The 26,726-nt window shown below is 45.1% G+C and overlaps 1 protein-coding gene across 1 annotated transcript in view; it reads left to right on the forward strand.

The window, feature by feature from the left end:
- Nucleotides 1-26,726, forward strand: part of ITGB1 (integrin subunit beta 1) — a 141,345-nt gene that overhangs the window by 46,812 nt on the left and 67,807 nt on the right. The window contains exon 3 of the mRNA XM_038755735.1: nt 13,175-13,264. The gene's annotated coding sequence lies outside the window, so the exon portion shown is untranslated. The remainder of the gene's footprint in view (nt 1-13,174; nt 13,265-26,726) is intronic.

A 26,726-nucleotide genomic window follows, 5' to 3' on the forward strand; every position in this document is an offset into this window, starting at 1 on the left:
GTGCAGGCCATTATAAATCTAAAGATCTTTCAGAAGCCAGTTTATTTCCAGCATCAGCCCAGAAGCTCAAGTCCATTCTTGTATTGGCGTACTGTCTACTTTGGTCCAGGGCTCCAGGAGTCCCCCAGACTGCCCTTGAGTGACACTTGTAGTCCTAGGCTAACCCCAGAACGTCCCCACCTCCCAAGGAATGATCTCTGAATTGTCCACAGAACGGCCCAAAATTGGTGTGTAACCTAATAATCAATCACTGGGAAATTTGATATGCTACAATTTTCTGAATTTGTAATACCACATCTTCCTTAGTCTTCAGAATATATTGTCTTGAAAGTTCCAAAATCATGTTTTTGTTTTCATTTGCCTAACGCTAGATTATCACTTCTTTACATTTTGAATTTGAAAGTTTGAGTGCTTCTGTGCTCTGCTTAAAACTATACAAAATTTAAGCATTTGAATGGCACCTTGAGGGTGAAGAATGATTGTTTTATTATTTGTGCACTTACAAATAACCTCCAGCTATTTTAGAAGTATGCATTTTTATTTTCTCACAGAATTTAGTTAAAGCTAGCCCTTGGTTCAGTTAACCCTTTTGTTACAGAAAGTAGGTAGACTTAGGTAGACTCAGAGAAGAATCTTGGTCACTTCTGTGCTAGCCTGAGGTCCAAAAAGCTGGTATTAACAGTTTCCTAGCACCCTGTTGCTTAGCTGTGCAGTTGGATCTTGTTAATTTCACCCTGTTACTGAGCTCCCACTCAGAGCACAGCAGAACAGCAAGGGCTGAGATGAGAACTGCAGTAGGAAGCTGATTAATCCTGCAGCTCTCCTAAGGATATCCCAGCAGAGAAATATGAGAAACACCCACCTCCAGTGCCACCTAATGACCATTCAAGTGGCACACTGAAAAAATCCACCCCACTGTGAAAGGGAAGGAACTCCAGCTGGAAATGCAGGCCCCAGAGTCTGCCAAATTCCAGGTAGTGGGAAAGGCACAATGCTGTCTGGGGACAGCTGTTTCTTTTGGGTTTTTTTTTTTTCCCCTCAAAGTCATGTAACATTCAGCTGTGTTAAAGTTACAGGATGCCATTCCTTGGGAGAGAAAGAGTGGAGAACTGCAAGATCCGCATGTATTTAAATGACAAAGTAACCTAAGGGAAGCTGTGCTGCACCCCATTCATCGTATCTGCCAGAACGCCAGTTTGTGGTTTTGAAGAAATGACAAGTATCTGATCGCCTTAAAAAGTGTCAAAACCACCCAAAAATAACTGAAATAGCTATTCAGGCAGAGTGGTCGCCCAGGGTGCTTACTGTAGAGACTGGTGGCATGTATGCTCCCTGTTATGTTCGATACCAAGAAAAGAGCAATACCTACTTCCTGGCACTGACTGAGAGTGCAGTTCTATAGAGACCATGAAATTTTTCCCTTTTTCACAAGTAAAACATTTACGCCACTTCAGAATCCTTGCTGCTCCCTCCTTTGCTATACAGGGTTGGAATGCCTGTGCATAATTTTAGTTTAAGTTATTGCAAGTCATTGCTACTTAGGATAATCTGAATTTTAAAGAATTCTCTTTTTTCAGCAGAATGTAAACCCAATAAATATGTATTCCTTTATTTGGAGACCTTTTAAAAATGTCTGACTCTAGACTGTAAGCTCCTTGAGGGAGCTACATTCTCTCACATGTTTAGTGCAGTGCTCTCCACAGAGTAGCATGCAGTAAATGCCGTTGATTGATTCTTGATTCTTCCCACCTTTGGAAAAACACGCGTTCCCCAATTTCCACTTTGGTCTGACTGTGTCAGTACTGTGCAGTGTCCCTTTTTTTCATTTTGTGGTAGACTCGGGTTCCAGGCAATTCGGGATTACAGAAGAGTCTGCCAAGCAGATTTGAAAATAGACTCTGGCAGTCCCTATTTGAGTCTGCTCAAGATTTTCCCTCAGCTCTTCCCAAATGATGCTTTCTAGAAGACACTGTTCAATCAGTCAATCAATCGTATTTATTGAGCGCTTACTGTGTGCAGAGCACTGGACTAAGCACTTGGGAAGTCCAAGTTGGCAACATATAGGGACAGTCCTTACCCAACAGTGGGCTCACAGTCTAGAAGGGGTTCAAATCCCAGCTCCGCCACTTGTCAGCTGTGTGACTTTGGGCAAGTCACTTAATCAATCAATTGTATTTATTGAGCGCTTACTGTGTGCAGAGCACTGTACTAAGCACTTGGGAAGTACAGGTCGGCAACACATAGAGACAGTCCCTACCCAACAGCGGGCTCACAGTCTAGAAGGGGGAGACAGAGAACAAAACCAAACATACTAACAAAATAAAATAAATAGAATAGATATGTACAAGATAAATAAATAAATAGAGTAATAAATATGTACAAGCATATATATATATATACAGGTGCTGTGGGGAAGGGAAGGAGGTAAGATGGGGGGGATGGAGAGGGGGGCGAGGGGGAGAGGAAGGAAGGGGCTCAGTCTGGGAAGGCCTCTGAATCAATCTATCAGTCGTATTTATTGAGCACTTACTGTGTGCAGAGCACTGCACTTAACTTCTCTGGGCCTCAGTTACCGCCTCTGTAAAATGGGGATTAAGACTGTGAGACAACCTGATCACCTTGTAACCTCCCCAGCGCTTAGAACAGTGCTTTGCACATGGTAAGCGCTTAATAAATGCCATTATTATTATTATTATTATTATTATTATTATTATTATTATTATTATTATTTAGAAGGGGGAGACAGAGAACCAAAACCAAACATATTAACAAAATAAAATAAATACCAGTAAAGAACACTAGATGGCAAACCAAAACTACTTTCTCTCCATCCCGTTTTGGTTTTTTTTTTTAAGGATCAGCATTAGGTGCAGAATCAAAGGACTCCTTTGGTTGCTTGGATCCCCCCACAATTTCAGGAGAGACGTGATTATACTTCCCCCAACCCAGAGAGGGAGATTTTTGGACTGACAGCCCAAGCACAGGATGTACGGTGCAGAATACGAAATTTGTTTACAACCTGCAGCTTCATTTCCATCAGGAAATTCAAACTTAGGTTTCTGGGAGTCTAAACTGCTAAACATTTAACCCCAGTGCCTGCCCCCTAGAAATGAGGTTGGGAGATTGCTCGGTTGGCATTGGTAGTGGAAGGAATAATCTGATGTTCCCCAGCTTTTCAGTAAGTTCCAACAAAACTAGAATGCCGGTATTCTTAAAACAACATCAGTCAATCAATCGTATTTATTGAGCGCTTACTGTGTGCAGAGCACTGTACTAAGCGCTTGGGAAGTACAAGTTGGCAACATATGGAGACAGTCCCTACCCAGCAGTGGGCTCACAGTCTAAAAGGGGGAGACAGAGAACAAAACCAAACGTGAACAATGAAGAATAAAAACCTGCCCTCAGAAAATGTGTTTTCCACACAGTAGTAGTAAAATCAACCAAGGGAGAGAAGTCTCAGTTAATTCATATCGAAAAGACAAGGCTTTTAGACACGTAGTTTGGCTGTTGTTCAACTTAACACAATTAGGCCAGAGGGGCACTGGAGTTTATTCAAGGACAAAGGAGATTGTGGGTAGAGGAAGTGAAGTTTAAAAAAAGGTACTAAATGGGGAGAGTGGAATAAATGCACAGAACATTTGGCTTGTGGGAAAGAAAAATAAAATGTAGCACTCTATATATTTTTAAAATAATAATAATTATGTTATTTGTTAAGCACTTACCATGTGCCATACTTCATGCTGCTGCCCGGATTATCTTTGTCCAGAAACGCTCTGGACATATCACTCCCCTCCTCAAAAACCTCCAATGGCTACCAATCAATCTGCGCATCAGGCAGAAACTCCTCACCCTGGGCTTCAAGGCTCTCCATCACCTCGCCCCCTCCTACCTCACCTCCCTTCTCTCCTTCTACTGCCCAGCCCGCACCCTCCGCTCCTCCACCACTAATCTCCTCACTGTACCTCGCTCTCGCCTGTCCCGCCATCGACCCCCGGCCCACGTCATCCCCCGGGCCTGGAATGCCCTCCCTCTGCCCATCCGCCAAGCTAGCTCTCTTCCTTCCTTCAAGGCCCTGCTGAGAGCTCACCTCCTCCAGGAGGCCTTCCCAGACTGAGCCCCTTCTTTCCTCTCCCCCTCGTCCCCCTCTCCATCCCCCCCGCCTTACCGCCTTCCCCTCCCCACAGCACCTGTATATATGTATATATGGTTGGACATATTTATTACTCTGTTTATTTATTTATTTATTTATTTTACTTGTACATTTCTATCCTACTTATTTTATTTTGTTGGTATGTTTGGTTCTGTTCTCTGTCTCCCCCTTTTAGACTGTGAGCCCACTATCGGGTAGGGACTGTCTCTATGTGATGCCAATTTGTACTTCCCAAGCGCTTAGTACAGTGCTCTGCACATAGTAAGCGCTCAATAAATACGATTGATTGATTGATTGATTGATGTGCCAGGCCATGTGGGACTCACAGTTCCAAGCCCCATGTTACAGATGAGGTAACTGAGGCACAGAAAAGTGAAGTGACTTCCCACAAGTCACACAGCAGACAAGTGGTGGAGCTGATATTAGAACCCATGACCTTCTGACTCTCAGGCCCGGGCTGTATCCACTATGCTATTAATACCGAGATGAAAGGATTTACACTCTATTTGGGATTATTGGACTTTGGAAACTAGTGAGTTTAAAGTAATAATAATGATGGTATTTGTTAAGTGCTTACCATGTGCAAAGCACTGTTCTAAGCACTGGGGAGGTTGTCCCACGGGGGGCTCACAGTTTTAATCCCCATTTTACAGATGAGGTAACTGAGGCCCAGAGAAGTTACGTGACTTGCCCAAAGTCACACAGCAGACAGTTGGCGGAGCTGGGATTTGAGCCCATGACCTCTGACTCCAAAGCCCGGGCTCTTTCCACTGAGCCATGCAACAGATCCCGGTTTAGAAAATATTGTCCCTTTTTTCTGGAATGCATGAATTCTGGTTTAAAAATTGTAGTAAGGGCATTTGTTGAGTACCCACTGAGTGCAGTGATTGGGCCTCAGTTTCCTCATCTGTAAAATGGGAATTCAGGACCTGTTCTCCCTCACCCTTAAGACTGTGATGCTCCTTGTGGGGCAGGGACTGTGTCTAACCTGATTCTTGTAGCTACCCCAGTGCTTTGAACTGTGCTTGAAATGCAGCATGGGTTTCAGTTGCTTCATATTCTACCAGGAGAGGAGAGGTAAATCAATCAATCAATCAATCGCATTTATTGAGCGCTTACTGTGTGCAGAGCACTGTACTAAGCGCTTGGGAAGTACAAGTTGGCAACATATAGAGACAGTCCCTACCCAACAGTGGGCTCACAGTCTTAAAGGGAAAGGAAAGAGAGGAACAGAACAGAACCGAGTCCTCTCATGAATAAACTCTGGCCTGGTTAAGATAGGTGTCTGAGCAAAATCCAGGGAAATGTTGATGACATTGCATAGATAAAAACCCTAAAGATGTCTTCAACTGATGCCCAAAAGCATTTAAGGGATCAAGGGTGGTGGGCTTCATAGATTTGCTGAAGAGAAAGCTGAAGGCTCGCGTTAAAATCCACTTGTGTTTTAATTCTTAGGCACTGCTGGCCTCCAGATAGAGCACGGGCCCGAGAGTCAGGTCATGCGTTGTAATCCCAGCTTCTGTGTGACCTTAGGCAAGTCACTTCACTTTTCTGTGCCTCAGTTTCCTCCTCTGTAAAATGAGGATTTAGATCAAGCCCCATGTGGGACAGGGACTGTGTCCCACCCCATTTGCTTGTATCCATCCCAGAGCTTAGTACAGTGCCTGGCACATAGTAAGCGCTTAACCAGTACCACAGTTATTATTATTATCTGCTTGTCAACTGTGGATTTCTACACCATGGAATGGGAGGTGAGTGGCAAAATATATTTAGACTGGCACCAGAATCAGTTGGGCCCCGTGCGCTTAGCCCAGTGCAAAGCCTGCAAGTGGGACTTTCTGTCCCTCTCCTTGGGGTAATTATAGATGTGGACAAGAATACTCAGGACAACCGGATATTTCTCTTGAGGAAAACTGAGAGTAAAAAGTATTTTATCGAAGCACTGTGTTTTGAAATTTAGAGGTATGAGCAGGTTTGAATATTGTAAATAGGGCCATCGGCAGTAGACGCTAAATCAATCTTTCTCTCTCTTTCTCACACACACACACACACACACACACACACACACTCTCTCTCTCTCTCTCTCTCTCTCTCTCTCTCTCTCTCTCTCTCTCTCTCTCTCTCTGTCCCCGCCCCTTCAGACTTTGTTCTGAGCTAGCTTTCCACAGTCTTAAGATTCTAAAAAGGCTTACTCAGCCCATTCGGTTCCGTGTCACCCAGCTCTCGCCACTGCCGTTCTCCCAGCTCCGTGTGACTTCCCCAGCCTTTCCTGCCTGGAACTGGCTCAGCGAGCCTCTCTAGCTTCCCACCTTCTTTTTCACATTTTTTTCCAGAAAAAGAATCAATACTTTCCTTTAAGCAAGTCCTGCAGTTAGAGCAGTGTAATGTAACATAGTGTACCTTAGAGAACCCTAAATATAGCTGGTATTGACCTAAAGATAGAAACCTGCACACCCACAATTGACCCTTCCTAAACAGGTCCCTGGAGGCAAACCATCGCTAAAACTGTTCCACAGTCTTTCCCTAAGGCTGCCCGCTCCACTTCTTGTCTCCCCCTTCTCCTGGACCCCCACCCCCACCCCACTGTATCGCAGCAGAGCACAGTGTGGCCTAGTGGAAAGAGCATGGGCCCAGAAGTCAGAAGACCTGAGCTCTAATCCCAGATTCACCACTTGCCTTCTGTGTGCCCTTGTCATTTAACTGGGTCTCAGTTTCCTCATCTGCAAAATGGGGATAAAAATCCTTGTTTTTCCTCCCCGCTTGACTGTGAGACCACCATGTGGAACAGGGACAGTGGCAATCCCAGTGCTTAGTACAGTGCTTTGTGCATAATAAGCACTTAAATAGCATAATTGTTTTTATCATCCCTTTGGGCAGGGAGAACATGTATATACCAGGAGATGGAATGACTAGGAGTGCATAGTTGACAGCCCTCAGTAAAATTGAAGTTGGGAAAATGAGAGGCTAGACTGTGGGTGCGGGTCAGGTATAGGTGCAAAATTCAGCTCTTTTGCAGCTCTGTAAAAATAATCCAGCTTTCCTGCCAGTGTCGAATTTTCATTTCTTGCTAAGCTTCCCAGTTGTTCCTATTCCCCCACCTCCCCTCCTGGGTGGCTTCAAAGCAGTCCTGAGATTGCAGAGTGCCAGACTCCCTCCATGTCCTGAGCCCAAGGGCCCCCAGCAGTGCCCTGCTCCCCAGCTATCTCCTGCCGCTGGGCCGTTCTCACACCGGAAGGGCCTTTGCATCCCAGTTCTGAAAATACTAGAATTCCTATTGACCTGTCACAAGAGTGGAATGTTGGGCTTTTTTATTCCTAGCCCCTATGTGCCCCAGTGTCTCTCTTCCCTCCTTCCTTAATCCCTTATCTTTTGTTGCACTTTGTTGCAATATTCCAGGAATGTTGCCATGCCCCCTGCCACTTATTGGATGAACGATTACCAGATCTACATGCTTCTCTAACAGGACCCTGTTAGGTAGGCAAGGAATGGACAGCAAACCAGAAGGGGATTCATGGGATCCCCAGAATCAGGGGTGAAGTTGGCTGTAGTCCCTAAGTACTATCTCTTCCCCTCCTCTGCTCCTGGCCACCCTGGATCCCCCTACCCCTCCTCCTTTTCACCCAGGGTCAGGGGTGACCAGTTCCTTAGCCTTGCTCTTGACTGCCCCGTTGTTCCTAATTTTCCTTCTCCCCTCCCCTATCGGCTCGACAACAGACTCGGAGTTGTCAGGCGCCAGATTTCTCATGTCCGTGGTCATCCATCCCACCTACTGCCTCGTGATTCCAGCCCTCCCACATAATTTCTGCACATGCGCTAAATTATTTTAACCCAGCATTACTTGAACCACCTTCTCAGGGATGGTATGGGCATCATGCCAGAAAGTTAGATATTACTGGAGGCACAGAAAGGAATTCTGAGCTCCCAGAGCATGCAGTAAGATTAGAGGCACACTCGCACTGTCTCAGTCCAAAGACAGAGACGTAGTAATTACCCATATAATAAAATTAGTGAACATTTTGTGTAGTGTCACTGACACATTGTTAGATTTCTTTTTGGTTATGGACTAGATGATGTATGCCCTGACCAGATGCCTTTGCAGAATGTCATACTGTACTGTTCATGTTGTGGTACAGCCCCTAGTACTTCCATTGCTATGTTCGATAAGTACCTTATATTTAAAGTATTGTCTAGAAAGGATTGTATTTCTGTTATTTAAAAAAAAAATAACCTGGTTGTAAAGCACAGACAGACATCAGGGCCTCCTGGATAACCCCAGTTTGCATACCAACCCCAATACCAGGATGGGGGAGTGTACTGTCTGGGTTCCTATGCCATGCCCATTTCTTGGACTCTCATTTTACTCCTTAACTTGATGCTCCCTGTGCCTCTGCACTCCTCATCCATCAACATCTGAATTAGATACTTGCCTACCCTCAACCCCACAGCCCTTGTATCTTTAAATTAAATGTTATAAATTATTTTCATATCTGTTACATATATTATGTTATGTTATATTGGAATATATATATTGTCTGTCTTCCCCTCTAGGCTGTAAACCCGTGAACAAGGGACTGTATCTACCAGTTCTCTTGTACTCCCCCGTGCTCTTAGTACAGTGCTCTGCACATAGTAAGTGCTTAACAAATACCACTGATTTATCTGCTCCTCTGCTGGGACCTTTTTAGAAGAGTGCCCAAGCCTTACAGGTTATTAATCCTCACCCCTAACCTAGTTTGGGGGATTTACAATTGTAAACTTTACAAAGAGGGTACAGTTCAAGGCTTTTCCTGCTGTAGACTTTTAAAGACCTTTCCCCTGAGGTCTGAACATTTCCAAAGAGGCCTCAGAATGTTCTGCAGTTGCTGGTGGAGGAAGGAGAGTGATTCAAATAGCCAAGGAGACAGCTGTAGTCTCCCCTGAAGAGCAAAACCAGGTCCCTGGTGTTAATCACATGCTGATACTAAATCAGTTTGAAAGGTGGAGCAATATTTGGTTGCTCTTGATCAGCAGCCATTTCTCACCCTGGAAAACTGAGAGACCCCCTCCCAACCCTCAGATATTTCCTAAACTGGATTTTAATTACATTTCTGTTAATATAATGACCTCTCCCAATCTTGTACTCCAACTGTTCCTGAGCACTCACAATTCAAAAGCATATATTTTTCTTATTTACATTTGTCCAAACTGACAAATTTTGTTCAGAGTCTCTACATAAAATCCACTGGAATTGCCTCTAGATTTCTTACATATCTAAACAAGGAGATAAGATAGGAAGGGGGACGCAAAATTATTGAAGACTTGGTGAGAATATTTTCAAAGAATTTATGGTTTTTCCTCCTTTACTGAGATTTGGTCTTTCTGCATATCTTAAGCTGTCTCTGATTTCTAATGAAAAACTGCATTATTTTCCTAGATTTCCCCCTTTTCTTTCTCTTTCCTCTCCCTTTTCTTTCTCCCTCGCCACTTGAACCTGTCTCACTTCCTTTCTTGTTTTTTGTCTTTCTTCCTTGTCCCTATTCTCATGCTCCCTGCTGAACCCATCTTCCCTTCTAAATTTTCTCCTCAATCTCACTTTCCCATTATAGTGGACAGCACCATTGTCCCTATCACTCAAACCTTGATATTCTTCTTGTTTCTCCCACTCTTTTCAATCTCCACATTTAGTGTGTCACCAAATTGTATCCGTTTTTCCTCAACCAATTAATCATATTTATTGAGTGCTTACTGTGTGCAGAGCATTGTATTAAGTACTTGGGAGAATACAATATAGCAACAGACACATTCCATGCCCGTAACGAACTTCTAGCCTAGAGGAGGGACAAAAATTAATATAAATAAATTATGGATATGTGCAGAAGTGCTGGGGGGCTGGGGGAAGTGGGTGGTGAATGAAGGGAGCAAGTCAGGGTAGTGCAGAAGGGAGCAGAAGAAAAGGAAAGGAGGGCATAGTCAGGGAAGGCCTCTATGAGGGAGATGTTCCTTCAATAAGGCTTTGAAGTGAGGGGAGAGTAATTTTTGGATATGAAGAGAGGGGCGTTCCAGGCCAGAGACAGGGCATGGGTGAGAGCTCGGCAGTGAGATAGACAAGATCGAGGTACAGTGAGTAGGTTTGTCAGTAGAGGAGCGAAGTGTGCAGGCTGGGTTGTAGTGGGAGAGTATTGAGGTGAGGTAGGAGGGGATAGGGTGATTGAGTGCTTTAAACTAATGATAAGGAGTTTCCGTTTCATTTAGAGGGATGGAGAACGATTGGGGGGTCTTGAGGAGTGGGGAAACATGGACTGAACATTTTAGTAGAAAAGTGATCCAGGCAATAGAGTGAAATTTGGACTGGAGTGGGGAGAGACAGGAGGCCAGCAGGTCAGCAAGGAGATTGATACAATAATCAAGGCCAGATAGGATAAGTGCTTGGATTAACATGGGCAGTTTAGAGAGGAAAGGATGGATTTTAGAGATGTTGTGGAGGTTTGAACTCAAAGGATTTAGTGATAGATTGAATTACACGGGTTGAGTGAGAGAGGAGTCCAAGGTTACAGGTATGTGAGAGAGGAAGGATGGTGATGATGTCTACAATGTTGGGAAAGTCAGGCAGGATAGGGTTTGGGTGGGAAGATAAGGAATTCTGTTTTAGACATGTTAAATTTGAGGTGACAGCAGGACATCCAAAGAGAGAGATCTTGAAGGTAGGAGGAGATGTGAGACTGCAGAGAGGGAGAGAGATCAGGGCTGGAGATGTAGATTTGGGAATCATCTGCCTGGAGGTGATAGTTGAAACCAGGAGAGCAAGTGAGTTCTCCAAGGGAATGGGTGTAGATGGAGAATAGCAGAGGACCCAGAACTGAACCTTGAGGGACGCCCACAGTTAGGGGTTTGGAAGCAGAGGAGGAGCCCGTGAAAGAGATTGAGAATGCGCAGCTAGAGAGGGAGGAGGAAAACCAGGAGAAGACAGGGGCAGCAAGGCTAAGGTTGGATAGTGTTTCCAGGAGAAGGGGGTGGCAACTATGTTGAACACAACTGAGAGGTTGAGGAGGATTAGGGTGGAGTATAGGCCATTGGATTTGACAAGGAGATCATTTGTGACCTTTAAGAGGGCAGTTTCTCTGCAGTGAAGGGGATGGAAGCTGATTGGAGGGAATTGGAGGACAGTGGGTGTAGACAACTCGCTCAAGGAGTTTGGAGAGGAATGATGGGACGGAGAGGGGGCGTAAATGGAGGGAGCTGTGGGATCAAGGGAGGGTTTTGTAGGGTAAGGGAGACATGAGCATGTTTGAAAGCAGTGGGGAAAAAGCCATTGGAGAGCTAACAGTTGAAGACAGAGGTTAGGGAGGAAGAAGGGAGAGAACAAGTGTTTTGTTAAGGTGTTTGGATAACATTTCCAGCTATCTGCCCCTTTCTGCCCAGACTAACAGCCACCACTGTGCCTCAGCTTTCTTGCTGATCTCTCTGCCCTATAATAATAATGATGGCATTTGTTAAGCGCTTACTATGTGCCGAGCACTGTTCTAAGCGCTGGGGTAGATACAAGGTAATCAGGTTGTCCCACGTGGGGCTCACAGTCTTATTCCCCATTTTACAGATGAGGTAACTGAGGCACAGAGAAGTCAAGTGACTTGCCCAAAGTCACACAGCTGATAAGTGGCGGAGCTGGGATTAGGGCCCATGACCTCTGACTCCCAAGCCTAGGCTCTTTCAACTGAGCTACGCTGCTTCTAATCCATATTTCACCCAGCTGTTCAGATCATTTTTTTCTAAAACACGGTACTGCCCAATCTCCCTACACCTCCACTGGTTGCCCATTCCTCTCCGCATCAAACAGAAACTCTTGACCATTGGCTCAGTTAGCTCTTGCTCTCCTACTTCTCCACCCTCTTCTCCTCTGCACCCCATCTGGCCGTGTTCGATCCTGTCAAGCGCATCTGCTCAGTGTACCTCGTTCTTGTCTCTCCTGATGCCAGTATAGTGCTCAAGTCCTCCCCATTGCTGAACACTTCCTCCCTCTTCATATCATATAGACCACAGCCCTCCCCATCTTCAAAGCCCTTCTGTTATCATATCTCTTCTAGGAGACTTTCCCTGAGCAATCTCTAATCTCCCCATCTCATCTCTCTCAACTGCCACTTAAGGTACTATATGCCACCTAAGCACTTAGGTTACCACAACCCCATTGCAATGTATTACATTTATATAACTTATACTCTGTTACCCCCCCTAACCTTAATGTATTTGTCACCCCCCACTGTGACTGCGAGCTCTTAGAGGAGAGGGACCCCAAGCACTTTGTTCAGTCCTCTGCACATAGTAGGCGCTCAGTAAATTGTCGGTCCGGTGGAAAGAGCATAGCTTTGGGAATCAGGAGACCTGGGTTGTAGCCGTGGCCCAGCCAGCTGGGGAATGCCTCCTGGGACTATGCCATCAGCAGGGAAGGTTTCAGGCCTAAGAACCACTTAGGCTATTCCATAAGTTGGGCAGGCCAGCGGGAATCCTGAAAAATCGCTGGCTAACGTGAGTCACATGGAATGAAACCACCCCCAAAACAACCACCTGCTGTGTTAGGGTGCTGCGGCAGAGCATTAGGTCTGTGATGAGGTCACTTTTTAAACAGTATTTCTTAAAAGTGCTTATTATGTGCCAGACACTATACTAAGCACTGGGGTAGATACAAGTTAATCAGGGTGGGGACAGGCCCCGTCCCACACAGGGCTCACAGTTGTAATCTGTATTTTACAGATGAGGTAACTGAGGCAAAGAGAAGTTAAGTGACTTGCCCAAGGGCACACAGCAGACAAGTGGCAGAGCCGGAATTAGAACCCAGGTCCTTCTGACTCCCGGCCCCATGCTCTATCCACTAGGCCTTGCGGCTTCTCAGCCATCAGTGCGTCCAGTGTATAAAAACGCCTAAGCAGGCACTTAGCCGTCACTTTCCCATCATTGCACTGTGTGCCCCAGTGGGATTGCAATTAGCAGGGCAGAATGACCGGGTGTGGTGACCTCCAAGCAACTAGCATTAAAATCAGTTCTTCCATGCAGGTTCACGGCGCTGAAGTCTCAGGACCAGAGGCCGTCCATCGCCGTCAGCGTGAACTCCATCATGCTCACCACCATCATCACTGCTGAGAGGTGAGTAGCTGTATATGATATCACGATTCTAAATGGTGGTGACTTTATCGATCTGGACATGAGCTAATGCTTTATTGAACATCCAGGGAACCTGACAGCAGAGTGGACTTTGGGGCTGGTCTAGGATGCGGGACATCAGAGTACACAGACAGCCCAACCAATTGATTTTGTAATGCCCCCCACATGGCAGGAGTCCCAGCATCACTGCCAACTCTGTAAGACTGCTCTGATCTGGGAGCCAGTGAGCCGGGCCGCAGCACCAATGTGGAGCTACCGGGTCACCTGCTCTAGGGCCTGGGCAGACCCTCTCTGGCTTGGTCTTGGGGTTCCCCATAGCTACCCACTTCCCTGACCCCCTGAGCAGTTGCCACTTCCTGGACTCCGGGCTGAAGCAACCACCAGAGCCGGCCACAGTGCAGGAATCGTGGTGCTGGCGCGTCGGTCAGGCACCACGGTCACCTCGGCCTTCTCAGTTGTTGTGTGAGAGGCCTAGGGTAGCTGCCGAGCTCTTTCTCCCATTCCTCCAACCCAAACCTGGGCAAGTGGGGTCACCGTAATGAGGAAGCCCAGCTTGTCCTTTGTGAATTTGATGAAGTTTGTGAACTACAATCAATCACCCTCCTCCCACCCCACCTCCTAAAGAGCCACAGAGCTGAGGGATGTGGACAAGATTGCTCTGGGAAAAGGCCATCATCATCATCATCAATCGTATTTATTGAGCGCTTACTGTGTGCAGAGCACTGTACTAAGTGCTTGGGAAGTACAAGTTGGCAACATATAGAGACAGTCCCTACCCAACAGTGGGCTCACAGTCTAAAAGGGGGAGACAGAGAACAAAACCAAACATACTAACAAAATAAAATAAATAGAACAGATATGTACAAGTAAAATAAATAAATAGAGTAACAGTTATGTACATACATATATACAGGTGCTGTGGGGAAGGGAAGGAGGTAAGATGGGGGGGTGGAGGGGGGACGAGGGGGAGAGGAAGGAAGGGGCTCAGTCTGGGAAGGCCTCCTGGAGTAGGTGAGCTCTCAGTAGGGCCTTGAGAAAAAGGCCAGAGGCTTCTTCCCGGTCAGCACTTGTCAGGCATCCTGAACAGTAAATAGAATGGTTTTATGAAGACAGCACTGCCCTTGGTTACATGTCTGTAACCTAACTGGTGTTGGGGCCTTGCAGACTAACTTGGAAAATAATCAGCTTGGTATTACTGAATCTAGATAGAATAGTCTCTGAAGAAACAGAATCAGAGAGTCATGTCTGAGTCACCGTCTGGAGCCGGGCAGGAGTCTTTCCGAGGGAAGGGGGCAGAGGCCCAGATGGGGCTGGTCTTGCTGCTTTTATCAGACATCATTACTAATGGTGTCAAATTTGCAGATGAGTCAAAAGATAAATCTGAACAGGGAAGTGTTGCAAAAACCAGCAAGAATAGGGAAATTGAGCAGCCACCAGGTCTTAATGACAGTCACTAATGCCAAAAGACTCGCAAAGCAGAGATCGTCTCGCCTTCGTGATTTTGTCTATAACCTCGAGTCTATAGAATTCTGTAGAATTCCAGCCTCCACTCTTTGACTTTCTCAGTTACACACTGCCCAGCATCTATAATACTGCATAAAATTTGATCTTAAGAAATGAAGGAAGGGTATCCTAGAGCTATGGCCTACTGGGGATTTGAGCTCTTCATTGTAAATGTTAGCCTTGTGAAACTTTGAGTATTCTCTTTTTCTGGAATGGATTATTTTTTTTCCAAATGGGGGCGGTCATGATGAGCATAGCTGGTGATGGATAAATATTAACAGTCTCAACAAAGGGAGGAACAGGAGAGCAAATTCCTCAAAGGATGGAGGAAATGACTCTTTATTAAAAGCCACCTAGCCCCTGCCACCATCAAACTGTTGTTCACAACTCACTCAGCTGTGGCCTCATCTTCAACCCCAACACCTAGGTCTCCATTACTCTATTAGGATTCTTTCTGCACAGAATCGACCTTTTTTCTTTTTCCTTACCAAAAATTTGCTTTGCCTAGGTGGCTCAAGAATACATGGTTTTGGCCACAGATTAGGAACCTTGAGTGTTTGACACAAGTATCCAGTAACTTGGCAGCACCACACGTGTGCCCAGCCTGCTGTCTTGGCTTCAGGAACTACGTAGCCCCCAGAAAGCAGGTAGTCCACTGCCGAGTCTCACTTAACCGTCCCAGTCCCTTTCCTCTGCTCCCACGTCCACTTAGATGGCAGGGTGCATTCTAGTGGAAGCCCTCGACAGCGGCCTGTGACTTTGGAAAGCAACCAGAATCGCTGTAACCCAAAACTGGTGGCAGTAAATTCTTTGCAGCTGTGGCTTCCATCGTGAACATGTTGAATGGCCAGTTCACTTTCCCCATACGCCTCCTTGGATCGGCATTGCAATGTTTTCTGATTGGCCTTTAACCAAAACAGGCTTCCTCTTTTAGTAGTGATGGTATTTACTGAATGCCTGCCGGGGGTAATGCACCTCACTGAGCATTTGGAAAGGTACAGCAGAAACGTGAGATGTGCCTCAGCCCTCCTCACGAAGGAACGTACACTCTAATGGAGGAGAATACAGTCTTGTGTTGCCATTCAGTTGTTTAGCCTTTTTTTGTGCACACTTTCAAACTGCTTTGTATTTGCAGTGTTACATTCCTGGCTATGCCCCTTTGTCTTTTGTACCTGTTTTCCTGTAAGTGCAGGGTTGATAACACTGCATGTTAACACCCTTACTAGAGGATCAGACCAAGATCAAGTCTGTGACGTCTGTAAATGGCCTTGGAAGTAGCTCCTTAATCGCATGGGTTACACAGCCCTTAGACGTTCTCCAGACTGGAAATGTCCTGTATATATTTACACGGGGGAGACCTAGGATTGAGTTGAAATCGATCCCCATTCTGATGCACAATAGACAGGTGGTATTTATTTTCGTCACCTGTTTCACCCCAGTTCCCTGAACAAGATCACTTCTCCCCAAAACTAATCCTGGACATAGAAATAATGACTCAGCCTAGGACCCTCTCTGCATCACACTCTGAGCCAATTCTGTCTCTCTAATTCCTAAATCTCTCTCCTGTTTCTCTCAGAATATCACAGATTTTTCCCCAACTGTCATCTTCCCCTTCCCGTGCCCCAGTCCCAGGATCGCAGAGTCCCTTCTGGCCTCTGATTGGTTTCTGGTTCCCTCATATTTCTCCTTCTTGGCAACATTATTATTGGTTCCACTTCTTCAGTTGCTCAGTAACAAGCTGGTTAGACACTTCCTGTCTTCAGTTTTTGAATCCCACATCTGTTGCTTGGCAGTAGTCCCTGGGGACTTGAAATAACTGCCACACTCTCCTTTCAACAGCACCTTTCCTTCAACAAAGGAAAAGCTTTCATGGGCCCTCAGCATCTGTAGGTACCTTTCCCTATCCATTAAAGATCCAGCTTGTCTTCCTTTTTTTCTTGTGACTTTAAGTTCTCCTTTTGAAGTCAAGATAGTGTGTTTGCCTTTTCTGTTGTAAAAGGTTTTCACTCATTCGTATCCACTTTTATCTTCCTGGCTAAATAGAGGGGAGACCCTTTTCTGGAGCGAACAGATTCACAAAGTGGGCGAGCCCTCAGGTTGCAACCCAGAAAGATGCCTGGGGACTCTTCCAATAGACTGTAAGTTCCTTGAAGACAGGGATCGTGTCTACTAATGCCACTGTATTGCACTCTCCCAGATGCTTAGTACAGAGTTCTACACACAGTAAGTGCTCAATAAATGCTATCGATTGACCCCTGAGTTCCCACCTGATGGCCCTCTGTGTACATTCCATACTCTTGGATAAACTTGCTGGACTCTGGGTTTTTACTAAATGATAAATGTGTTAAAAAAAAAAAAAAAGATCTGCGTTTTTGGCAAATGTCTGAGCCAAGGACATTGCTCTCAATATTTATCATGAGATGCATGTTTCCTAATCAAAGGTAAATCCTTTATTTCAAATGGCTGACTAGGGTGATAACTAATGAAAACTGCTCCAACTGGCTAAGCTTGAAGTCTTTGGAGAAAAATAATAATAATTGTGCTATTGGTTAAGCACTTAACTATGTGCCAAGCAGTGTGCCAGCACTTCGCAAGAGTTGGGTGTATACAAAACAATCAGAGCCCCAAACAGGGATCGTAGTCTGTGGGGGAGGAAGAAGAGGCATTTAGTCCCCATTTTAGAGATGAGGAAATTGAGGCGCAGATCATTTAAATGATTTGTCCAAGGTCCCCCAGCAGGCAGACTGCAAATCTGGGATTAGAACCCTGGTTTCCTGACTCTCAGTCCTGTGCTCGTTCTACTAGGCCAAAAGTAGAAAAAGGAAGACAGACGTACTCTCCCAGCTGAAAGCTGCTACCCAACCAGCTAGGCAAGAACTGCTCCACAGAAAGTCTTAGCATCCTCTGGGCCTCCAGGACTTTTGTCTGGGTTCAACTTCCACTGGGAAGACCCAGTTCAGGATGCTAGAACCTACTCTCATACCATATAATACCCGTAAATCCTGCTGAAACTACACAGTGAGCTGCATACCATCAGGGGTGCAACCCAATCCTGAAAACCTCTCCCTACTACTCCCTACTACACATCTGTTCTGCTCTTATTTTCCCCTCTCCTGCCCCAGCTGGGCATGGTTAGACACAGACCATGTCCTCTATGGGGCTCACAGTCGTAATCCCCATTTTACAGATGGGGTAACTGAGGCATAAAGTGAAGTGACTTGCCCAGGATCACCCAGCAGACAAGTCATGGAGCCAGGATTAGAACCCAGGTCCTTCTCCCAGAGCCGTGCTCTGTCTGCTTGCCACCAGGCACCCAACCATTCGCCTGCCTCACAGACAGCAGGATATATATATTTGTGCCTACTCCTCCTATTTGCCGTTTTCTTACCCTGCACTGGCTTCACTGCTCCTGTACAAATGGCAGGAAAGGGCTGGACTAGGGATTCACAAGCTAAAATGTACACAAGGAATATAAGGTGGGTGATAGCACAGTGGTAGTTTGGAACACACTCTGGAGACCACTTGGATTTCTCATGATTTCCCAGTGGGGTAGTCCCATCCCAGTCACAACCTTCCCTTGCCTCTCAGTCCCGTCGAAAAATCAGGAGCAAATCATTTTTCAGTGCGTCCATTTGGCATCACTGCTGATATGAAAGATACTGTTACTATTTTAGCAGAGGGCCGGAGCCAGCCAGAGCACTTAGGGAAAAAAAGCAACTATTTCCTGTTCCCTGATGCTGTTTGTAGCTGACACACTAAGGCAGGAAGTTCTGGTGATTCCGGAGTTTTCAGGCTGCAGTTGTGAATGGAGTGGAAGCGCTTTCACTTAAATCTATCAGCGTCTGAGGAAGCTTGCATTTCCCCGGGGGTCTAGTTTGGCTGGTGGGGGTCATGAGAAGCTCTCAGAGTTCTGCGGTTTTTTGGAAGCCCTTGAGTAGTCGTCTTTTTTTCCCAGTAATATGTACCACTCAAGGGGATAGAATTTTATCTTTCAAAACACAGGAACTCAAGCCTCAGCAGTAAGGGAATTTGTCTGTATGAACCTGATTAAAACCAAAGGATTTTCAAATTTTCTATTTTTAAAATGCTGTTTTCTACGAAGGTATTTTTAGTTCTTTAAGGTCACTTTTTATTCCAAGAATGTATTTTATTAGTAGTAAATCTACCTTCTGGATCTGAAAAAACTATGTATATTGAAGGAGGAAGACAAGCATCATTTTATCCCGAAATCACCACTTTCTTTAACATAGGACAGGGGATTGGCAAAGTGGGTGCAGCCCTGTAATTACTGGGAGCAGACTCCATGGAGAATCTCTGTTGATAATAATAGTATAATAATAATGGTATCTGTTAAGTGCTTACTATGTGCCGAGCACTGTTCTAAGCGCTGGGTAGATAGATACAAGGTACTCAGGTTGGACACAGTCCCTGTCCCACATGAGGCTCAGACTCTTAATCCCCATTTTACAGATGAGGTAACTGAGGCACAGAGAAGTTAAGCGACTTGCCCAAGGTCACACGTTCTGCCTTCACCCGTGTAGGGGCAGGGATTCCAGTGGTCTGAAAGACATATTCATTCATTCATTCATTCAGTCGTACTTATTGAGCTCTTACTGTGTCCAGAGCACTGTACTAAGCACTTGGGAAGTACAAGTTGGCAACATATAGAGACGGTCCCTACCCAACAAAGGGCTCACAGTCTAGAAGGGGGAGACAGAGAACAAAACAAAACATGTGGAAGTCTCAGTTTCCCAGGGTCCAAGAATAGACTAAAACTGGGCTGGTAACACCTAGGCCCATTCTCATTATGCTTTTGCACAAAAACAGGCAGGAACACACACACATACACACACTCACACTTTTGCTCTTCTCCCTCTCTCCCCCCACCTTCCCCCATTCACACACTTTTTTATGGTATTTGCTAAGTGCTTACTATGTGCCAAGCACTGTTCTAAGCACTGGGGTGGATATAATCTAATCAGGTGGGATACAGTCCGTGAAAGTGGTAGAGCTGGTACTAAAACTCAGGTCTTTCTGATTCCCAGACCCAAGCCCTGTTCACTAGGCCACATGGCTTCTCCTCACTATATTTGAACCTCCCTTGGCAAATTCCTTCCCCTCAGGTTTGGGCATTTGGGGCTGCCCAGGATGTGATTTGGAAAGAGTTCAGTAGGGTGGAAGGTGGCTCAGTGCTGTGTGGGGCTGGGAAGCAGGGCGGGAAATGCTGGGAAGCAGGGCGGGAAATGCTGGGAAGCAGGTTGAAGCTTTTCCTGCACCCTTCCCTCAGGGCTGAGAGAGAAATGAGGACTAGGCTGGGGCTAAGAAGCCTAATCATTGCCAGAGGGAAGAGTTTTTCCACATCAGATGGCTGTGGAGGAGAGAGTCTGAAGGCGTTGACTCCCCAGTTGGCTGTTTTGGGCAGGGGAGAGCAGCGCCAGGGAGGTTCCGGGCTTCTTCAGTAGCCAGCTTCTCCCCAGCCTTTGCTGCCTCTTGACCTGCTACTAGTTAGATTCCTCTTTCAGGTCTCACTCAGCCCAGGTGGCTAGAGGGCCCGGCCCACCAGCGGTAAACAAAGTGTGCAAGAGTGAAGTCAGAACTAGCTTGAAAGGCAGGTGGCAAATAGTGAAAATAGCAGCCATAATGATGGTAACTCTTAAACATTTCCCTGTCTCCCAAACCAGTTGGCCGGCCCTTCAAGACAGTCCCCAAATGTAGCGTTTTGGCGACCTCCCGCCCCGACGTTATGAGAAATAGTGGAACAAATTGTCCCACAGTAGGATGGTTCTAGAAAATAATAATGATAATGATGGCATTTGTTAAGCACTTACTATGTGTTAAGCACTGGGGTAGATACAAGCTAATCAGGTTGGATGCACTCCCTGTCCCTCATGGGGCTCACAGTCGTAAACCCCGTTTTATAGATGAGGTACCTGAGGCACAGGGAGTTAAGTGACTTGCCCAAGGTGGCACAGCAGACAAGTGGCAGAGCCAGGATTAGAACACAGGTCCTTCTGACTCCCAGACGCATGCACTATCCACTAGGCCATGCTGCTTCCCCAGGACGTATGGTCACTTTAGATGGAAGGTAACCAGTGGGTGGGCAACCAGGATATAGAAGGCGAACAACAGCAGGTGGAGAGACTGGAGGCAAAAAGAACTGAGAGCAAAGGATGGAAACATAGGGAAATACTTGTTTTGTTGGGGTAGGTCAAGTGTCTGAAAATCAAAAGAGCTGCTGTTCCGTTTCTGCAGCTTGACTCTGCTCTTGAGCCTTCTTATCTTACCATGATTCATTTGCTTTCTCTCCCCCCCACCCCCCGTGTGTGGGTGTGTGGGTGTCTTCCCTGCTCTTGCTGGCCCCCACAGAAAAAGGGTTAGGTGTATATTCAGGGTAACAAATCCAACTTTTAGCTATTGGCCTGAGTGACAAATCAGCTACATGTCAAAACCCACAATTCATTGGAAAATAGACTCCCTGTGATGCATCCCATCAGAATGACCAGATGCGTATTCAAAAAAAAATTTTTACAACCAAACTACTCACCTAAATGTAATAATGCAGCTAAGCCAGAAAAAATAAAGTTGCCCTACCTTGTAGAAGTATTTCACTGAGGGAAGACACACCTTCAATTGAAATTTAAGCTAGTGCCTGAGGCTGCTGTTTTCTGTTTAATTCCTATCGGTTGTTTTTTTTCTGTGTACCATGGATGGGTTTGGAGAGATTGTTTTAAATAGGACACCTGCAAAAGTATTCAAAATCAATTATATCAGAAACCATGATATATATATATATATATATATATATATATAATATATTGGAAAAATTGTATTATACATGTACTGTAGGGAAGTGCAACATTATATTTGAGGGTGTTTTTAGAACATAAAGTTTCATTATTGGGTCAGACCAACAGACCATCTAGCCTGTTGGATGGGAATACTGAACCATCTGCTCACGGTGTCAACAGCTGTTGGAGAAACAATGTAATGGTTGCCCTCATTGACATCCTTTTTTTTTCATTTTGGGGGATGGGAAAGAAAGATCTGGAACTGCCAACTCTCCTATCCAAGCTTGACTGTGGCTCTCCCTAGGCTGTAGGTTTTCTCTCTGTCTGTGGCAGTGACTGGAGACTTTTTTAATCATCTACTATACCTTTATCCCCTCTCCCACTGGAGGAAGTGGTTTTCCTCTATTGCTTTGTGTTCCTGATGATGTCACAATGGGAATTTTTTCGTTTGCCTGGATTTTTAAACTTTCAGTTCTCTGGGAGAGAAGAATGCTTATGGATCAGTACAAGATGCCAAAGAAAGCCCTGAAAATTGTTTAGGACTATGTTCCCCTCCAAGGAAATTCAGTCAGTGATATTTGAGTGCTTACTGTGTGCAGACCCCTGCACTAAGCACTTGGGAGAGTACACTACAACAGAGTTGGTGGACACGGTTTTCCTCTCATTCATTAATTCATTCATTCAGTTGTATTTATTGAGCACTTACTGTGTGCAGAGCATTGTACTAAGCACTTAGGAAATTACAATACAGGATTAGAGACAATCCCTGCCCACAATGAGCTCACAGTCTAGAGGGTGGGCTGTGTGTGTGTGTTGGGCGGGGGGGTTCGTACATATTTTCCTGCCTACATTAGTCCAAGAACATCAGTATCTTCAGTATAAACTGCAATATCCTCAACAACTTTCAAAATGTTACAACTTCTAAAGTGTAGAAGTCAAGCAGATTAGTTTGGGAGGTCTGGGAAAAAATATTTCAGTATTGGGCAGAGTAGAGTATTACTTGACTTTGTTAGCCAAATTAAATGTTTATCATAGTAAATTGAGTGAATATGAGTCTGGAAAAAACTCTGGGTTGATTTGTGTGTGTGTGTGTTTGTGTATGTTTTTAATTTTAACGGTACCCTGTTATGCCTGTGATGACTGGGGCTAAACCACTCATATTCTCTTGCTTGTTTGTATGAGGTAACAGTTATACAAGGTGGCTACTAGGGGTAGCAGGTGCTTCTGAGACCCCTTATGCACCAGTAATTCTTGGGGCCTCACCTGCTCCATATGCCGTTGCTGAGGATGGTTCTCCCAATAGCAGAACAAAGGGCTACCTCTTCACCTCATGCTAAACCAGTGGAACTGAGTTTTTAGTGCCAGGCCATGAGAACTGACATGAACTGTGTACGTGATCATGATCAGGAGAGTTTGAAGTGAACAAAAAATGTTAGGTTTTTGCTAACTTTTTGGGCCCAAATTTGCAGGGCTGCCCATGCCTTCTGCCTCTTCTCCCTCCCAACAGTACTTAGCCTCTGGCCAAGGAACAAGGGGGCAGCTACAGAGGCCAAAGCAGTTCACCAAGAGTGGAGATTCCTGGGAATGGGGGCGTTGCAGGCGCTTCTAACTCAGAAACGGTGGCAGCTACTGCTTCTTTTTCTCCCAAGTACCTCTTCTTGCCCTCTTTCTCCTCAGCTGACATGGTCACTTATCCCCAAACTCCCCTAGGCAATGAGAACCAGGAGCTAGCCAGAATCTGGGAGGACAGAAACAGGGGAAGGTGGTGGAAGTGGTTGGGCAGTAGAGAAAGAACGAAACAGCAGGGCAGGAAAGTATGAGACACCACAGAACAGAAAGAAAAATTGTCCCCAGAGAAAGAAAAAAAGAGCAACAAAACCAAATAAGTAAAAGGGAACTTATCTAAAATGGAAATTTTCTAGTACTAAAGAGCCTTAATCCCCACCTGCAGTACTCAGCTCGAACCTCAATTCCCAAGTTTCAGTTGGTGATAACCAAGGTGACCTTTAGATCTAGATCACCAATGTACTTTTATTCTCATTTGGCATTCAAAGGTCAATCAAAATTCACACACACACACACACACACACACACACACACACACACACACACACACACAAAATAAAAATAACACAGATTCCTTTCTGAGCAGAACTATGGTCCCCCCACCCCCACCTCCTGGGCTAACACACACACTTACCGAGTTGCTGCACCTACCAAGTTGCTGTTGAGATTTTGTGCTCCAGCAACTGCTGCACCTGGTTGTCTCCGACCCAGGTTAAGAGTGCATGCTCTCAGTCTTGGGCAGTGGGTCCAGGTGGCGTGAAAGGAGAAGAAACCAAGATTAAGGGTACTTCTCTTCCCACTAAGGCTGGAGCCAGCTGAGAGGACACCTTCATGGTTTTAGGCAACGTGTCCCGGGGAGAGGACCCCAGGAAATGGACTATCTTCGGCCACTGCCTCCCCACCACAGAGGTTGGTGACAGGGAGAGGCTTCTATGCCCTGAGTGTTTCAGGGACTCTATTTATCCTGGAATGCTTGAAAAGCTGCAGCAGCGATCATTCAGTGGTATATATTGAGTACTCACTGTGTGCAGAGCACTGTCCTAAGCAGCAGCAATGAAAGCTATCTTCAGCACCCCCAGGCATTTGAAAGGATCGGAGCAAAAATCTACATTTTTGTTGCGGTGAATTTTAGAATAACAAGACAGATAAGATATTTAGAAATCCATAAAATTCAAGAAATATTTTGTAATATAATAATTGTGGTATTTAAGTTCTTTGTTCCAAGGACTGCACTGGGCACTCAGTAGATACAAGATAATCAGGTTGGACACAGCCCCTGTCCCACGTGGGGCTCACAGTCTAAGGGGGAGGTATTGAATCCTCACTATACAGATGAGAAAACTGAGGCACAGAAGTGTTAAGTAACTTGCTCAAGGTCGCACAGTAGACAAGTGGCAGAGCCAGGACGAAAACCCAGGTCGTCTTTCCACTAAGCCACATTTGTCCACAAAAGCGGACAAAATCTGGGGACAGCCTTGATCATGCCTCCCCAGGAGACCTTCCCCAATTTATTTTTCTTGTCCTTATATCATATTCCCACAATCATCATCTCAACACTTCTTTACTATGAACTGTAGCACACCCACCTGTACAACTTCTTTACATATCAATTTACATACTGTTGAATCACTCAGCTACTTATCCATTTTTCTTTTCTCTTTTTCTCTCTGTAAATTATTTGATCTGTCTCCCCCACTGGACTCCAGCGATCATGAGTCTTTTAACTCTATTGTACTTCTGAAATACTTAATAGACTTAATAGTAGTCATTCAATAAATGGTATTAGTTGATTGTAAGAGACTTTATTGCAAAATAGTTATATTCTTAATATAAAAAGAACAAAACAGGTTTCAAATTTTGCAAAATTTCCATTTTTAAATAGGCAATACCCTTAGAAGGCAGCTGTTCAGCTAGGCAAATTCCTGGGTCAATCAGAAGTCTGATCTGAGGGCCCAGATTCACTGGAAAAAGCCTATTTATGTGACTTCAAACATCTTTTAGTTCTACTCTAGAAATGTTGACCAAAAAAATAACATAATACAACCTTAAGTCATTTTCAGCTTCTACTCAGAACCCTGGGGTGTAAGTAATGGAGAGTGTTCCCTGAATTTTTTTACACAGCAGAAAGCATTTCAGAAATCTAAAAAAAAAAATAGTATTTTCAAATGAGACAAGAAACTGTAATGGTAAATTTCCTACACGTTTAACCAATATTTGAACATGATGCAGCTTCCATGTGCACTACAGAAAACCTGAAGGTGTTTTATTAATAGTAATAATAATTGTGGTATTTGTTAAGTGCTCACTATATGCCAAGCACTGTTCTAAGTGCTGGGGTAGATACAGGGTAATCAGGTTGTGCCACGTGGGGCTCACACTTTTAGTCCCCATTTTACAGATGAGGTAACTGAGGTACAGAGGAGTTAAGTGACTTGCCCAAGGTCACACAGCAGACAAGTGGTGGCGGCAGGATTAAAACCCATGACCTCTGACTCCTAAGCCCAGGCTCTTTCCACTAAGCCACGCTGCTTCTCAGTGATTGTGTTGTTCCAGGCAGATATAGCCAATCAGAAATGGGTGAAATGGAGCCTGGAAATTGGAGAGAAGGATTAAATTCAGTTGTACAAAGGGTCTTACAAGGAGCCAAAGGTTGGTGAATGTCAGAATTTATATCCTGTGAGGATTGGAATCAGACATTCTGGACTGGAGAGAAGAGATAGCCTGGTTTAAGCTTTCCTTTTAGAGTGCAAACCCCTCTCTCTACATTCACTGGCCTTTTCAAGATTTGAACTTTGGAATGAATGTAAACAGGAAAGTCCTGAAATAATGACTGTGAAGTCCCAATCAATAGGAATGGAGAGACAGAATACATAAGAGAAACCCAGCTGAGTGCTTCAAGCCTTCTGTTGCTAGAAAAAAATCCAAGTGTGCTAAAGTGATTTTGTACCTGCCAATCCAAGAGATGGAAAATGTTTAGATTTTTACCCTGTTGGGCAGGCTAAGGAAAAATCCACTTTTGCAGTTGCTGAGCTGGCAAAATTTTAGGCTTCCTGAGAAGATTCCCCAGAGACCCACAAAAACTCTGTGGTTATGGGTGAGGTCGGTGTCCTCTGGAGAAAGTCACTTGGCACGTATAATTTGCGACACTATTTGAAAAGAAAACACCTGAAGAATAAGTGCACTTATGATCCCTGCCATATCAGAGGCAAGTGGGATTATGTGGTGACCTGGAAAAGAATTGCATGGTTTCATAGGTATAAAAAGCTTTCTAGAGAAAGGAGGTGGGTCCTCAGGAAGCACGTACTCTATTATTGAAGCAAGTATGGCCCAGTGGAAAGAGTACAGACCTGGGAGTGAAAATACTGGGTTCTGTTCCTGGTTCTGCCACTTACTACTGTGTGACCTTGGGCAAGTCACTTAACTTGTCTGTGCCTCAGTTTCCTCATCTGCAAAATGGAGAGTCAGTACCTGTTCTCCCACCTATTTAGACTGTGAGTCCCATGTGGTCTCTGATCATCTTGTATCCACTCCAGTGCGTAATAGAGTTTTTGGCATATACTAAGCACTAAACAAATATCACTACTATA

The sequence above is a fragment of the Tachyglossus aculeatus genome, chromosome 13 (assembly GCF_015852505.1).
Source record: "Tachyglossus aculeatus isolate mTacAcu1 chromosome 13, mTacAcu1.pri, whole genome shotgun sequence".
NCBI lineage: Eukaryota > Metazoa > Chordata > Mammalia > Monotremata > Tachyglossidae > Tachyglossus > Tachyglossus aculeatus.